This window comes from Gymnoscopelus microlampas (assembly GCF_963454915.1).
Source record: "Gymnoscopelus microlampas genome assembly, chromosome: 1".
In the NCBI taxonomy this organism is placed as follows: Eukaryota; Metazoa; Chordata; class Actinopteri; order Myctophiformes; family Myctophidae; genus Gymnoscopelus; species Gymnoscopelus microlampas.
The window spans coordinates 14,095,518-14,113,017 of record NC_139962.1 but is presented as its reverse complement, the minus strand read 5'-3'; the positions used below and the strand labels follow the sequence as shown (position 1 = coordinate 14,113,017).

General features: G+C 39.7%; 1 protein-coding gene across 2 annotated transcripts in view; it reads right to left on the bottom strand.

Annotated features, from left to right (window-relative positions):
• The window catches only part of LOC311051514 (E3 SUMO-protein ligase PIAS1-like), a 49,722-nt gene extending 37,222 nt beyond the window's left edge, over nt 1-12,500 (bottom strand). The window contains exon 1 of one of the 2 annotated variants that reach the window (XM_084066093.1): nt 12,480-12,500. The gene's annotated coding sequence lies outside the window, so the exon portion shown is untranslated. The remainder of the gene's footprint in view (nt 1-12,479) is intronic. The other variant, XM_084066092.1, reaches the window with a different exon arrangement.
• Between the last annotated feature and the right edge of the window lie 5,000 nt (nt 12,501-17,500).

Genomic DNA, 17,500 nt, shown 5'->3' with positions numbered 1-17,500 from the left:
AATCAAATAAGCAACGGAATTTCTAGTAAAGAAAGTAAGGCAACCAAATGTAAGAATTAGCTGTTGCTGCTGTATGAATCAAGCGTTGATTGTCGGCTTTGTGTCCGAAAGTGCAGTGATGTTTTTTTTTCGTGGTCCATGCCTTTATACAGTGTGTTTGGACAACAGACAGAGAGTAAAAAGTGAAGTTGTGTCTGTGACGTGTTAGATATTGTTCCTTGAACAGAGCACATCGCCAAATGTCCATGTCCACCGGTATGTTTGCACAATAGAGCTCAAAGTATCATTGATTTTAAAGTAAGGTCCTGTCCGGCCGTGTTGTGTTGTTTGTTTTTCCTTGAACATGAACAGCATGTCCGTCTACACTGATGCGCTGTCTAACTCGAAAAGCATATTGTGTATGTGCACTTCCGGCGTGCATGGCAAAACTGTAATACTACTGTAATGTAGTTTCATACAAACTGTACGTGTGGGCTGAGTACATTAACAGTGCGGAAAGCAGCTATTACAATAGCCAGACCACTGAGCAATATTTGTGCAATGTGTGGACCCAGACGGAGCAGTGGTGTTCTGCGAGACCCTCCACAACGCTGACGTGGCAGATAATTGAGATGCTTGTTTATATGTGTGTGTGTATATATATATATATATATATATATATATATATATATATATCCAAAGCATTGTGCGTTAAAACTAAGCATATGCCATAAATATTCATAGAAGAATTTAGTAACTCACTAGTTACAAACTAACTAGTAGCTACTAAGTCTCTAGTAGGGACTTTACGCCCTAACTTAGGACTGAACTTGAGTTCAGCTGGCGCAACCCTATCCAGAAGCCCTTGAACAAAGGATGGAAGACAGTCAATGATGTTAACTAACACTGAATTCACACCAGCAGTGTTACGGCACTGGCACCTTCTGAGAATGCATCGAGTTTCAATGCAAAGTCTATGGAGACGAGCGTCTGGTCCTTGTCCCAGAGCATCAGGACGCAGAGAAAACAAAAGTTAAACAATGATTAGTGTTTTGTATGATGAGCTTACATTTCGTATAGCACATCAATTAAACTGATTCATGACAGCTGCCCGATTGCCCGGGGCAAGCGAAGATAATATTCAAGCAAGTGGAGTTTGCTGTCTGGTGCACAACGGGCAAGCCATTCAAGCTGGAGTTTTTTCTTTCTTTCCTTTTTGAATGTTTTTGGGAAGCAACCTTCTTTTGTTCACTATTCACACAACATAATATATCTATCCATACACACTTGAATGTTTTCTCTCTCTACTTCCATCTCCAACAGGCAAACATGCACCAGCTGCTCAATCCATTCCTGACATAAAGCGATGCGAGCAAGAAAAAGTTATAAAATGGCATTCAGCATCCTAACCTGAGTTGAGTGAGTTTTCGCAACTGCGAACTGAGACAAGGAGAAGTTTATTTCCGTGGTAGAGAAGCATCAGTTTTATTAAGACTGAAGGAAATTGGGGTATAGTGGGCGACTGGGCGGACAACACATCAGTGGCTTCTCTATATCTGCACCATCAGTTTTTTCCTAATGCACTTCATCTGCCAAATTGTTGTTTGTATGTACATGCACAATATTACCTGACCATAAAGCTCCTATTCTGAGCTAGAGGGCCTTATTCTGTGTGCAGCTCTCTCCCCATCCTTCTTCCCTCTATGTCTTCCCTTCCCCCCACCTCTTAGCTTTCCAGCTCCTGTGACTCAGGCTTACTGTAGCTCTAAAATACCTCCTCTCATTGTGCTTGCTTCGCTCACTCTCTCATTGTCTGTCTGTCTGTCTTTCTGTCTGTCTGTCTGTCTGTCTGCCTCCCTGCCTGCCTCCCTGCCTGTCTCCCTGCCTCCCTGCCTGTCTATCTATCTGTCTGTCTATCTATCTATCTGTCTGTCTGTCTGTCTGTCTGTCTGTCTGTCTGTCTCTCTCTCTCTCTCTGTGGTGTCAATATCATAAGAGCACAAAAGAGTTCCAATAAAGGACGTTTCTTTGTAGGAGCAAAATATGTATTGTCCACATTCTTCCCCAAGGAAGCCTGCCATATTAACCCGAACCAGTGCCACCTCGCCTTAAGGTACGAGTCTAGTCCTAGCTTGTCAGAGAATGATACCGCATGTAAAACACAAACATCAGATATTTAAGTGAACAAGAATTGATGACAGCCACCAGGGGTTTGTGATTTGATGCCAAAACAGAGGATGCAGGTGCTGCTGGTAGAAAATTAATGCTACAGTTTCTTGCTGCATGTGGAGGGAGCAGACCAGGAACTGGGATGGGATGGTTCCACCACAATCAAGTGGAGCCAGACAGGAAGCCACCTGCTGGATTATTACATACTCCTGCCCCCACCACTTTGGCCTCGCTTATGCAGAGGAAGGATGAATAACAGAAGAAGTAAAAGGAACACAAAGGCAATGAGAAGAAAGGAACATAATAACTGTTGCAGAATCCAATGTAAAACAAAAACTGACATACAGCTTTAGAGCTGCACCCTCCTGTCTTGTGGAGGTTTAGAGAGGTTGGTGGAGGGCCAGATCAAAGAACAGCAGTTGAATGAGAATGTAGGCTGCACCAAGCATGCTGCTGGAGAGTAGAGTGCACTGATCCTCTGTATCATTAGAGGAGCCCACTGATGTTAGGCTACATCTTATGACCGCCTAGGGGCTGCAATTGCATTACTTTGGCCCAGCCCGGCCCAGCCCAGCCCTTCAATCAAAAAGAGAGCAGTCTGCACCAGCACAGGTCTGGTCTGTGCTGCAAGCATGCGGTCTTCAAATCTACTCTCAGATCTGCTCTGATCCACAGTGTGAGCTGAAGAAATTGCATTGCAGTATTTGGCTTGCATATTGGCGCATAGTATGATTTGTGATACCCAGAGCTAGGGCAATGATGAATACAGATTTTTGGTATTCGACTTCGAATACCAAAAATCTGTAGATCTTCTATCCTGTATCAGATTTTTTCTTGAAAACTTTTGAACATTTTCAGCCAAAATATAGGGATGGAAAGTTTGAGCTGCATAACACAGCCGATATCAATGTCATCAAAAAAGTCAAATAATGACCGATATATTGGCCAGACAGATATATCGGTCGGGCGCTATTATTTTATACTTCATTGCAAAACGGTGTCATGCTAAAATAGTGAAAATAAATAGCATATCTACAAGCTCACAATGCATACTTGTGAAAAAGTACAAACGTTTTTTTCAATGGTTTTCAAAATGTGTCAAAATCTTAAAAAAATAGTAAATCTACAAGATCACACACATACAGCACGCACACGCATGCATACTGCTCGCACATTCATGCAAACAGCATGCACGCACGTCGCACACACATATGAGAGTGCACCAAGAGTGTAGGATTAAAGAAGGATTTTTTTAAAAGTGAAAATAGATCTACATGCATTGTGAGCTTGTAGATCTGCTATTTTCACTATTTTTGAAGGCCACCATTGTAAAATTAAGTGTAATACAGGGTTAATAATCAGACTGATCAATTTAGTTGATTATAAAAAAAATCTATTTACAATTCCTTCATGTCGATTCGTTGATATATAAGAAATAAAAACAAATAAAATAAAAACCCTGCTTCTTGATTATTCGGTTAACCACCCTACATCATTGTTGTTTTGTCCTTCTGCACAGTGCGGTGAAAACACCGCAATCCAGCTCTTGCCACCCGCGCGCCCGTGCACAAATGAGCACGCGCGCGAAAGTTTCATGGGACCGCGCCCGCTCAACTCACCGCCCCCTCAACTTCTCCGCGCGTCCCAAATAATCGCCCGCCTCTCATAGAAAATGTATTACATAGGCGCGTTGGCCGCTTGCCGTGTGAAAGGACCTTAACTGTTGTAGGGGTGGGTGATCACGATAGGCGCATCAAAACATCATGATGGACGATGACATCGTCCTGTTGTGTATTAGACTAGGATCCATTCACTTTGTAGTTTGCAGATCCGGTCTAGACTAGAGCGGATACAGAAATTAGGTTAATTGTGGATCATTTTAATTCATACATTATCAAAGACGCTTTCCCGTTGCATAGATTCAGTCGAGCACATCTCTTCGGAGCTTTACATTGTTTTTCACTGCAGATAGGATCCACTGTAGTTACTGTCTATTGTCACAACTTTGCTAAATGCTAAGGTTTGCTAACTGGAAATTATATTTATGTCCATGAGATCCTAGGACCTAACTCCCTAAACTAATCAAAAATAAACGCACAGCAAAACTGCCGATTCACCCCTAGTGTTCCATGCTATATTTACTATTTACAGTACAGAGGGAAACGATAGCAGGGTGATGCTAAAAACAAAGTTAATCAGTTTTCTTACAGCAAATATAAACAAAATGTAGTCACTGATTTCTAAAACAACCCAGCAATGACACATAGGAGACAAAGGAGCTCAAACATGTAGTATGTAGGACTTTTTTAACATGCACTCCAAGCTCTGAAATGTTTCCATTTCCAAAGTATTCTTTTTAAACATCTTTTTAAACAAGCCTGAACTTGTATATAATCACATGCACGATGGTTGTCGATGGTATGCATCAACCATCAATGGATGATAAACTACTGTGAGACAGCATGTCCTTAAAATGTCATAATCATAGGATTTAGAAATACATTTGCACAAGTTCAGTACTCCGAGTCCTTGTCCATAAAATTCTAAATATCAAGCCTCTCAGAATAAGAGTAGGATAAGCACTGGAGCAAAAATAAGAGCAAAGAGAGTTATACAATTGTCTTATTTAAAAGCAGGAAATAAGCCAACTTCCTCTAGTAGATTCTGTAGATTCTGTGTGTAGTGGTTGTTCTGTGTTTCAAAGTATGTCCCTATTAATTTAGGCTAACTAATAATAGACTAGAGGCAGGTGCATACATACAGTACTGCATGTAGTCTACCTACAGTACCTAGACAAGGTTTGGTTTAAAGCATTGTCTAGGTAAGTAATCAAACAATGTGTCAAGTGTAAAATAAATATTTTTCTTCCCCCAATATTTTCAGCTGAAATAATGTTACATTCATTAAGCTACTTCAGGTTAATATATTGTCATTAAACAACACTTACAGAGGCAACTCATGGCCATTGGCCAAAAACAACAAAAACATAATATTTATACGTGGATTAGGGGTCACTTTATGAGAGAGGAGAGTGACAGTGTAGCAGGCCTTGATAAGTCCCTCTGGCAGCCACATTTATGAGCCTCAAGATGCATTTTTGTTGATGTGTCTGATGTTAAAGGAGTAGTTCACCCAATAAATTACTTATTTTCTATCAATTACACACCCTGACCCCATGAAGCCTTGAATTCATGAATTATTTTCTATTTTTGTTGCATTCCTAAGCCAATGATTTGATTACCGGCAGAAGATGCTAATGTATCCGGTAGGAGACACAAAGTAGACTCTTTGTGTCTCCTACCAAAAACACCCGGTCATCAAATTATTGGTTTAGGAATTTGACAAAAAAAAAAGAAATCCATCATGGCTTCATGGGGTGTGCAATTGATAGAAAATATGTTTTGGGTGAACAACTCCTTTAACACAAGGTTTCTAAAGTCTGCAGTAAGGGATCATAGAAGTGTTGTTTGATTAAGGGTTCATTTAGCAATCTTTCTTGATTTGGGCTAAAATGTCAATTCTTTCAGTACTTCAAATTTCACAAACACCCTCGGGAAAGCGAGGATTGTATTTGATAAAAGAATAATAATAAGAATAAAAACCAAACCTGTATCTTTCAGTTACAGATAAAATAGAGCTCCAACTGTTATCACACAAATCTGAACTTGGACTTGTTTCCACAGCAACATTACAGGAATGAAGGGAAGCTCCACCTTAGTGAAGCTAAGAACAGGAACACATGGCTGTAAACCTGTGGTTTTCAAAGTGGGGTCCGGAGACCCCCAGAGGTCTTTGAGGTGGTTCCAGGGGGTCCCCAGTAAAATTAGATAGTATAGCATCAAAATCAGTTCAACTACTTTAACCGTATATACATCAGCTATTTGAAAATAGCTGATCTACAAGCTCACAATGCGTCGCATCGCAACGCATTGTGAGCTTGTAGATTTTCAAAAAAATCTAGACAAAAATTTGAAACTTTGTGTTGCTCAGGCAAGGCATTGCTGGAGCTGGGAATCGAACCCATTGCCACTGCTGTTGAACCCTATTATATTGGATGACATAGCGTCTCCGTCCTACTCCTCCCGTTCAACGTTACCCGCTGAGGCACCGCCGCAGCCCATAGGAGTACGACAAAGCATCAGCAACGACAAAGATCACACTCCCTGAGCAAGACACTAAACCCCTAACTAAGCACCCCGCCCCCCCTTTAAATCAGACTTTAAACTTATATCTATATCATCTGAAGGGGACCTTGCTCAGTAAAATACACTGGCCCAATAAACCCCAAACACAGGCCAATTGTGTACGTACAGATGCTCGACAAATCCAGATGCACCACAGGGGATTCAAACCCACAACCTCAGCGGTGGTGGGCAGCTATTTCACAGCTCCACCTTAGCGTGACAAAGCCTTGTTTAGTTATTATACATAACTCTGATACGACTTGATCTAAACCCTAATTGCTGCTGCGCTTTATTAAATGTCAAGAAAGTAATAAAAAGGGACTGCAAAATTGGCAAGCGGCGGTTCTGAGGATCGATCTACTTAAATTATACTCTAAGGCCTGAAACATACTTAACGTACTGCAAGTACCACACAACCTCTTCGTTGTTGCATTACAAAAGCGTGACCTGCTGTCTGTCCAGCGAGGGGTGCTGTAACAGGATCAAACTGTCGTCTTTGGTTTGTGTCTTTGTGCTCTCTCTCTGCTCTAACAACATAGTGGAGTAGTTTTCAAATGTAACTCTACGCAGGTTTATTACCATACCTCCACAGGGAAATAAGACCGCACGTTGGCCTTGACCATGCTGTGCATTTTCATTTTGGTAGTTAGGTAAAGTACTGTATGTTTTGGGCTAATGACTGTCTGCAGTAGCAACGTCATGTTTTGCATTGTGTCTCCAAAGATTCTGTTGTGTGCAGCGATCGATCAAGTCCATCAAACAACAGTACACGTTTTGCATGATTGTCCGGGCATTTGGATTCAGAGACGATGCACTGAAGTTCCACGATCCAAGTACTGTATAATAACCAGCTTGAGCTTGTGACACACACCAGACAAACACTCACAGTATACATGCACATCTCGACACTGTATCAAAAGATGAAAACAATCATCAAGTACTTTAGTGATTTCTGCACAGACGTCTCATACTCCAGACCTAAAATAACACTGCACTGATAATGACAATGACCATGACAGAAATAGGCAGGTGCTTAAATGGAGGGAGCAGTGCAGAATGAAAGGGCCTGTATCATTAAGGATTAACCTAGCCACTGGCTGTACAAATAGCCTGTCTCCACCTGGAAGCCGCCAGTGCACAGACACTCATTTGTATTGACAGGTTACTGCAGCAGCAGCTGCAGAGTGGAGAGAAGAGGGTTAAGACAAACTATTGGTGATTGGAGTTCTAACCCGAACTCCTAGCACAACACGGGCTACTATAGGCTTTGATTTTTAATTAAAAGCAAATCAGGTCCAGTCCATGGAATTTCAACCTCTTCTAATGACATGAAATTGTGTTAATACAAACCTATAGGCCATTCTATTCATTTAATGGTACAAAATGTTCTCAGTATAATAACATTTCCCACCTTCTGGGGGCTAAGCAAAGTTTGACTGAGGCCAAACCCCCAGACAATAAAGTGCCTAATTTACTGTGTTATTACAGTGCGAGAGAAAGCTTTCAGACAGGGCAAACGGCAAGATGAACAGCTTCAACTCTAGTCAACAGGGATGAGTTAAAATCACTGCTTTGCACAACAACACATGACATGGACCTTTGGGCTTACCTCACACCTCTGTCATGCTGAGCATTGAGAATTTAACTGCCTTTTTAAACGGAAGTTAAATATTGCCCCTTCGACGCAAGTCACAGCCTCCAAAGATCCTCTATACCAGTGGTTCTCAAACGTATTCATTTCAAGGACCCCTATAACTCTGTGTACAAATGGAACCAAATGGAGTCCATTTGGTTCCATCAGAATCAGCTTCAGCTTTATTGTCACATCACAGGTTTAACCCATTAAGAAGACCTGAAGCCGATTCTACATGTCTCCCAAATCCCAACAGTATTCTGAAAAATGTATGTCTCTATATCAGTGGTGGTCAATCTTTTTCATGTCAAGGACCCCCAAAATTATATGTATTTGGACCCCCCATCTCAAAATATTTTTTATTCTTGTCCAGATGCAAAGATTTGAGTTGAAAATGTTCGCTTTAAAAATATATATATTCAAAGATTTGCACACATTTTCACGATTTTTCAAAAAATAGCAAATCTACAAGCTCATAGCGCGGCACTCTTGTATATCTGCTATTTTTGAATAGCCAAAGTGTAAAATAAATAATGCTTTTTAGCTCAAATCTAAAAATGACACAGATGGGTTCCAGGTCTTAATGGGTAAAGGTCTAAAACAGTGAGCGAAATTAATTTACACTCTCAAGAGTTACAGACCTGTAGGGGTCCATTTGGAACCCCCTCAAGGAACCCTGAAGGTCCCTAGGCTCCACTTAGAGAACGACTGCTCTATACAGATACACTCATCCCTGAGTTTCTTTTGGGGTCAATAAAGTATCTATCTAAGACAAGTATAAACTTCCACAACTGCAGAGTCTAGGCGTTCCTATCTATCTACCGCGGTACATCCGGCTTGTCCAAGCATCGAAACGAACACAATTGCCCGTTCAGGTGGACGAAACCCGGGTGGGGAGTGGGATCTTTGTCGTTTGCTGATGCTTTGTCGTACTCCTATGGGCTGGGGCGGTTCCTTAGCGGGTAACGTTGAACGGGAGGAGTAGGACGGAGGCGCTACATCCTCCCTGTGAGGACTCCACAACAGTGGTAACACAGAAATGTGTGGGGGCGGAATAGCTGAATGGGTTGAGAGGCCGCCTGGGAAAGGTACCAGGTTCGATTCCCAGCCCCAGCAATCTGTCGAGGTGTCCCTGAGAAAGACACTTAACCCCTAACTAAGCACCCCCCCCCCCCTTTAAATCGGGCTTTAAACTTAAATCGAGATCATCTGAAGGGGACCTTGCTCAGTAAAATACACTGGACCAATAAAGCAAAACATTTTGAAAATGTCCTTCTCCATCTCTCACTGTTAATTCTCTATTTGTCTTCCCCCTTCCCCACTACATTCGTCTGTCTGATTCCTTACTTCCTATCCATCTCCGTTACTGTGAAGTGTAAATTTATCTTTTTTTCATATTATCTTTGTTATGATGAACTTAGCATATTTGTCCCTAGTGTATTCTAATGTTCAGAGAGGTGTAATAGCTGTCTCTCTTTCACACACACACACACACACACACACACACACACGCTAAAATGATTATCCACACAGACAAGTAATTCATTACTTATGTATGTTTTCTTTTCTTTTTTTACAAAGTTATTAAGTGGAAAGACATGAGGCAGGAGACAAGAATGCAAGAATAGAGCACCGAGAGTAGGAGGAAGAGACAGCCTGATTCAGATAATTCCTTAAAGGAATACTGCACCCCCAAAATGACTTTTCATCCATCAAATACTCACTCCATGAAGCCTTGAATTCATGCAGACCTTTTTTTGTGTCACATTCCTTCACAGTGAAAGAATAATAAAAAAGAGAATATTAATGAAGAAAATAAGGGTCCAGGATTAACAGCAAAACTATATCAAAAATCAATTGATAAACTCCAACACATCTCTCAGAGTATAATCTGTGCCTTGTATCCGGTCTGTGTCCTCATTACTTCCAAAACACTGCATTTTTGCTGGAACATACTATTTTTAACACTTCCGGTATAAACAGTCTCATGTACTTAGTTACGACGCACACACCTGGGCGAATGCATGCCGTGCGGGTGAACTCAGCTGTGTTGAATCCCATGTGCCCGCCTTCGTTAGTGCATAACACTGATTATCCCAGAAGTGTTTTAAATACCGAAGTTTCAGCAAAAGGCATGTATTTTGGATGTAATGAAGACACTGACAGGATAGTATACTAAGAGAGATCAGTTGAAAAAACAAAACAAAAAAAGCTTCAATTATAAAGGCTAGTTCATCTTTGAACAATAAATAAATAATTGTTCAAATATGAACTAGGCTTTAAAGGCTAATTAAAGCTTCTTCTTTTTTTGGAAGATGTGCCTTTTTCCTTCATTTTTTTTTACTGATCCGACTTTGAAAGCTCCCCTCTTTTTCTAACCAAAGAACACCTTCCAACACTGCATTTATCTTACAGACTTTAAGAATGCTGCAGCCCTCCTCCTTTGCTTTGTTCTTGGATACTAAAGACTGAGCGCAATGTTGGAGTTTATAAACTGATTTATAAAAGTTTTGCTTGGACCCCTATTTTCTTTAATTCATCAAGTATTTTTGATTAATTCACCATGAAGGTGACAAATAAAACATCTGCATGAATTCAAGGCTTCACGGGTTGAGGAATTGACAGAAAGTCATTTTGTGGGTGATGTATTCCTTTAAGTTGGAGCAGAGCAACAAAATACAATCTGAGATGGACAATAAGACCTTTAGTTAAGCTCACAAGTAGTATCTGCCCGAGAGCGTATAAATGCACCCTATGTGCCAAGCATTTAAACAAGCACTAACACTGCCCAATGCCCATCAAGTAAAGGAACTATAATTTAACTTGCTTTCAGACATCTTAATACTGGTATAAATGCCTGGTATAATAGGCTATAGACCAGGTGGCTTGCAAATTACTGGTAAACCTAGAATTAATAACAAATTATTGAAAGCCTTTAACGAAAGGCTTATGTTTACATTGCTCACAATGCTTACATTATATTACATATTATTTGTATTTATCTATCCCCATTTTACTCACTGCCAATTCCCCATGTACACCATATTTACTGTCATGCCAAGTTAACCAACATAACAAGATTTGAAGTAGGGCTCCAAAGGACTGATGACCATGGTCATAAAGTCTAAGTTATGGTTGGGACTTACTTATTCTACAATGGTGTAAGACCATGCTCAGAGCAGAGAGCCTCTGTGAATCCTCAACCTCCAAGCAGGCAAACAATCGAAACATGCTGGAGAAAATGTGTTATAAACAGACTATAGCCTACTAACTAGTCATATCAATAATTGCTAAATAAAACACAAGAGTCAAATACATGTCATATTATTGACTGAAACGCACATCAACAACAACAAAAATAGCCGATCTACAAGCTCACATTTTTGGCAAAGAGTTATGTATGTAGAGGGAAAAAAGAGCAGCAAAAGTTTATCTGAAACACAATTTTATACAATACAGAGGGGGTCCCTGCTTCATCTCTCTCTCAACTAGGGGGTTCTTGGCCTGAAAACGTTGAAGACCCCTAGTCTAGTCTATTCACCATTCTACCAACCTGTCCTGCACAGTTGGAAAGCGTCACTGACACGTCGCTGGATGCCGTGCGTGTCTGTCAGCTCGTAATAACCAAGTAGTAAACAGGACGTGTATTTGTGTAACATTATTACTTGATGTTCATTGACGTGTAGTCAGGTTAATTGGTTACCAATGTAAACCCACGTGCTGTTGTTTATACAGACGTCAACAGGTAGGGTGAAGAGCAGATGCATCACTCACTATGCAAGGCAGTAATAACGTTATCTTTACGCTTTTGCTATGTCAGAAATGAATATGCGTTAGTTAGGCTACCACCAGTAATAATATGTATATGTCACAATGCATTCTCACAACGTTCAAATAGATATATTTAAACTTTTCGATGAATTGAATATACAGTGACAGGACCCCAATGCAAACAAGCCATAGTGCTTTTTGGGGTTTAATCCTTATTCCTTTTAGCATCCTTTTGTAGCCTATAGAACTGCACTTTGTGCTTTTTTGCAAACTGTTAATAAAGTATTCAATCAATCAATCAAAAAACGTAACCAGCATGTTGCCATCTGCAAAAAAAACACTTTGACAGCCACAATATAAGCGCGAAAACGTCCACTCTTTTTCTTTTTCTAATTTCAAATGAATACTTTGACTATCAGAGCGTGTTCATGTGGTTATTATCATGTCATTCGAGCAACAAGTGACTTATTATGACGAATCCTCATCGCATGTAACGTTACAGCTCATGTCTAACAAGACAACGGACAGTTAACGGCTCTCAATGTCAACAAAAACATGCTCGCGTCTGTCTGTCTTCCACGCTGGGGAATTCAATAAAGTTCCACTTTTGCTAATGCATTAAAACCACCTTCCGATAACATCTTACATCTCTAAAATATTTAATTACAGAGGAGAATTGCGAGTTGGCATTTCAGACGCTTGGCAACTGTGTAAATTTATAATGATTTCAAGCTGCGATTTACCTTCAGTTCCGCACTCTCCGCCATCTTGAATTTCTGTGCGCAAGCGTGATGAGGCGGCATCACGTGACTGGGACGCGCAGCATATCGCGTGAGCGCGCACATAATGAGCGGGGTGCATTCAGGATGATATGGAATGTTGGGCAGTGGTAACTACGCTACAACACCGTCACCAATACTTTGATATTAGAAAGAAAATGTAGTGGTCCGGGCTCATACGCTCTAATGCCTGGCCCGTTTCCGAAGACCTGTCTCTCCCCGTCTCTCTTTCCCTCTTTCCTGTCTTAAAACTATCCATAAAGGCAGCAAAGCTGAACTAAAGACAAATCTTTTTTTTTTTTTAAAGAAAACAATGTTATGTAATTTACACTTTTGAATAGGTCTACTTGAGAATTAGCCTACTTGAGAGTAGATTCTTCTTTCGTGTTGTGCACCCACTGCATGTAGGGGTAAACGTTTGTAGAGTAAAACAGGATTAAAGGAACAGAACAGAACAGAACAGAACAGAACAGAACAGAACAGAACAGAACACAATACAATACAATACAATACAATACAATACAATACAATACAATACAATACAGTAGAACAGAACAGAACAGAACAGAACAGAACAGAACAGAACAGAGTAGGACAGACTAGAACAGAACAGAACAGAACAGAACAGAACAGAACAGAACAGAACAGAACAGAACAGAACAGAACAGAACAGAACAGAGTAGGACAGAATAGAATAGAATAGAACAGAACAGAACAGAACAGAACAGAACAGAACAGAACAGAACAGAACAGAACAGAACAGAATTGAGATGGATGGGATTGGGACTGTGATATGTAAACACCAATGCACATTTAGCTTGCTTGGAAAAGTAAATGTGATCAAGATTGATTAGATATTATCTGAAATAATAAGTGACTTTTGTCACCTATTTTTACCCAGTATGACTTTAACCGTGTGTGTGTGTGTGTGTGTGTGTGTGTGTGTGTGTGTGTGTGTGTGTGTGTGTGTGTGTGTGTGTGTGTGTGTGTGTGTGTGTGTGTGTGTGTGTGTGTGTGTGTGTGTGTGTGTGTGTGTGTGTGTGTGTGTGTGTGTGTGTGTGTGTGTGTGTGTGTGTGTGTGTCTTTATGCATACAAATCATGCTTAGTTGTTGATATAATCTGTATGTATTTTAATTTATCAAATATATTAAAGACTATTTCACAAATGAATAGGTAAACTAGGTTTAGGTGAGTTCTGCCTCCATTACTGTTACTTGGCTACTGTGGTGGTCTTGTTGTGGTGATTAATGTTTTGCTAGTACTACCACCTGCTACCACCATCATAGTTGCACGAACTGAGAAATGTATGCGAACATTCCTATAAAGAGATAATGTGGCCGGGGCCGGCCCTCAACTTAAATAATGTGTTGAACTTGATTCTGGTTGATAGGTAAGGTTAAAACATATACGTGGTATTGATGAGAAATAGAATACATTTCCATACCTTTTTTCCCATAATTAATAATGACACCCAATCTGAAAATACAAGTTTTGACAGTAAAACTCCTCCCTGTATCTTCAACCATGACCTTTTGCTGACAGTCACGCTGACTTGTTACTTATTACCAACCCTTTTGCAAAAAATCCGATTTTAAGAGGATCATATAGATTGTATTTAATATCCTTCAACCAGACTATAAAAAACAACTTGAAGGATATTGTACACAAAGGCCACTAGGTGTCACCCTAATACCTGGAACAAATATGAGTCCTAAAAGTGATCCTTGAGCTCCCCTTTAGTGGTTCTCAAACTTTTTCATGTCAAGGACCCCCAAAATTGATATGTATTTGGCCGTGGACCCCCATCTGAAAAGAGTTTGTGCCAGGGGGAAGATATGTTTTTTTTAAAAAGCAAACATATTTTTTAAAAATGTTCTAAAATAGCAGATGTCTATAAGATGAAGAAGTGAGGTGCTGCATGTGAGCTTGTAGATGTGCTATTTTTGAATAGCCAACCAACGTATATATGGATAAAGTGGTTAAAATGATTGTGATGCTATACATTAACTATACGGTACTTTTGCTGGGGACCCCCTGGAAACCCTTGGGGAGAACCACTACTTTAGCTAATCCAATTTATATATGCCCCACCACGTCCCCAATATTTGATCTTCATTGTTTAAATAGTTTATACATTTCCCATATAGCCTGGGCTACATACATTCTCAAGGTTCAAACAAAGAATCAATTCTTAACGAAACGAAACTATTATTATTAAGTTATCTCTGCTCTGTGGTTAGGCTATATGAAATATGAGTGATAAGACAGCAGATGGAACGGTGCGGTGTGCGTGTGCGTGTGCGTGTAGTGTGTGTGTGTGTGTGTGTGTGTGTGTGTGTGTGTGTGTGTGTGTGTGTGTGTGTGTGCGTGTGTGTGCGTGTGTGTGCGTGTGTGCGTGTGCGTGTGCGTGTGCGTGTGCGTGTGTGTGTGTGTGTGTGTGTGTTTATAATATTAATAATATAATAATAACACAATGAAGACATAAGTCTAATAACAACAGTAGCGACTATAGTCTACAAGTCCAAGTGGACTACTAGCCAGTATGGCCTGCTGTCCAATCCTTGTCTACAATATTAATGGGAGTTATATTGGAGTGCGGTAAACGAAGCCACACACGCAATGCAAACGAAAAATAGGCTACATTCCCACATAGACAAACTGCCAATGGACATGTTGACAGGTGTGGTGACAGGTATTACATCTTCTTTAGCCAAAAGGGAAATAGAAATATTTATAGATTATTCACCTATAGGCTACAAAACTGCTTCACAAGAACAAAGAGCATACTGATAAAAAAAATATGTTATATATTTTTACATGCATGGTTAGTATTTGTATTTCGTGTGTATGGTATAGGCTACACACAACTATTCTTTGATGTCATTTTACTTTATTAATAAAGTTCTGAAGTTGAATTATTATTATTATTGATTGTATACTTTTGAGATAAATAGTATAGGCTACTACAATATAAGGCCATGCCATTAAAGTGTTTATCATAACAAATGCAACAAAAGAATAACAGATTTGCAGTTAAACTAGGTTTTGCATTTGTGACCTTTATGACCTATATCGGCCGACCTATGTGTCTGTGCACTGCCCACACCACAGCACTTGAGGAGGAATCGCAATGAGGAGGACTCTAAGCTCGTAGTGCGCAGAAGTGACGTGCTGTGAGCTTGTAGATCTGCTATTTTTGAATAACCAACGTATAATGGATAAAGTGTGGTTAAATGTGGTGCTACATTAATGACGGTACTTTTGCTGGGGACCCCCTGGAATATCATATAGCCACCTTATCACTGTATTAGTACGACAACAGGAAACATAGCCTACGCATTAAATAATCAATTGCAGCTGCACTTATTTGGTTTTTAACCATGTGACAATGGCGCGTATGCCTTGTTAGTATTCCGTTAGAATGCACTTTGGTAGCCTACTGGAGGGCAATTACAGTCTCAGAGAATTAACATTCATTCTGCGTCGCAGCCATTATTTGAGTATCCGTCTCAGTCTGAAGTGCCTTGGGACCAAAGAGCCATCTGAAGAGCCATGTAATCAATATCTATTAGTCTTCCCATCAGAAGAATTAGATTTCACTATTAGATCAGCATGCTCCCTTGACTGTGTCAAACATTATAAATTGGCTGGACATGTCATGCGCTGTCTGATACAATTGTCTAATGAAAGAGATCAAGTTGAATTCAAATACAATCATTTCCATTAGGTGATATTCTGTGTAATGACCAGTAGATGTCAGTCTCACACTAGCAAAAAAGAGAGATTACGAAGCTGGAAATGGCCTTCACGTTTTAATAATATTGACATGGATACATAGGACATGAATGGGAATAACCTCACATGAGGAGTGGGGGGTAGTTTGTGGAACATGTTATAGTCAGCTTGATTGGGTCTGCTCTGAATGATTTTCATTAGAAACAAAAACAGGGTCAACAAAGAAAACAAATGTATAGTCATATAAATGGCAGTTTAATAATTTAAACAATTATATTCAGTGTCCGTCTTCAACGACTTTGCCATGCAATGATAGTAATGGCAAAGGTGTTCAGGGCTTGAGAGCATGAATGTAGCCTTGCTAAGAAATATTTTAATTTACATATGATAGAAAACCCCTGAAACAGAGAGCATTGTTTTGTATAACAAATAATCTGCTGAGAACACAAAGAGATGCCATATACAGGAATGGCTCAATATTGAATGAACATGTTGTCACTGTACACTACAAAGTATCAGTGTGTTGACCTTAGTGTAAGAAAATTATGAATTATTCCACTTCAAACCTGAATGGTTGTAGTTTGTGTTTAATAAGTGCTTATAATAATGTGCTCTAATAAAAAATAAAAAATAAACCCAAACATGTTTTGATCATATAATTTGGTATAGGATTACAGCATGGTCAAATTCCAAAATGTTGCCCATTTAAAGTGCTTAGCATCAACAATATACAATGTTACAAATAATCTAAACAATAAATTAAGCCAAGAACACAAAATAAATAATAAAGATATGTGAGAAGAGAGTATGGTCAAACAACCACAAAAATCAAATAATGGGATACATTTTTAACTTAGAATGTCACATTTATACAAGTCATTGCACATTGTCACATGATAAATATTATAGATTTTTTTTATTCATAATATCTAAAGAGCAGATGATTATGATGTAAAGAGACTCCATGGGTTTGGGAATATCTTAAAGAGCTTTACAGCTTGATATCAGCAACCAGCTGAATTCATAACATGAAATTAATCCATCCTGATTTTCAAATTCATATGTTCTGTTTCATTGGAGGGTCATCATTGCCCTCTGATCAAAGTATTCACTTGAGTGCTAAAATCAATCATGTGTGTGTAGGTTGGTGATCCTTGGGTTACAGGTGTTAAGTGAACACTGGTGAACTCTTGAGGTGGACCTCTATTTGGCTGGCTTAAAAATGAGCTGTTCTGGGGCCAGTTGATGG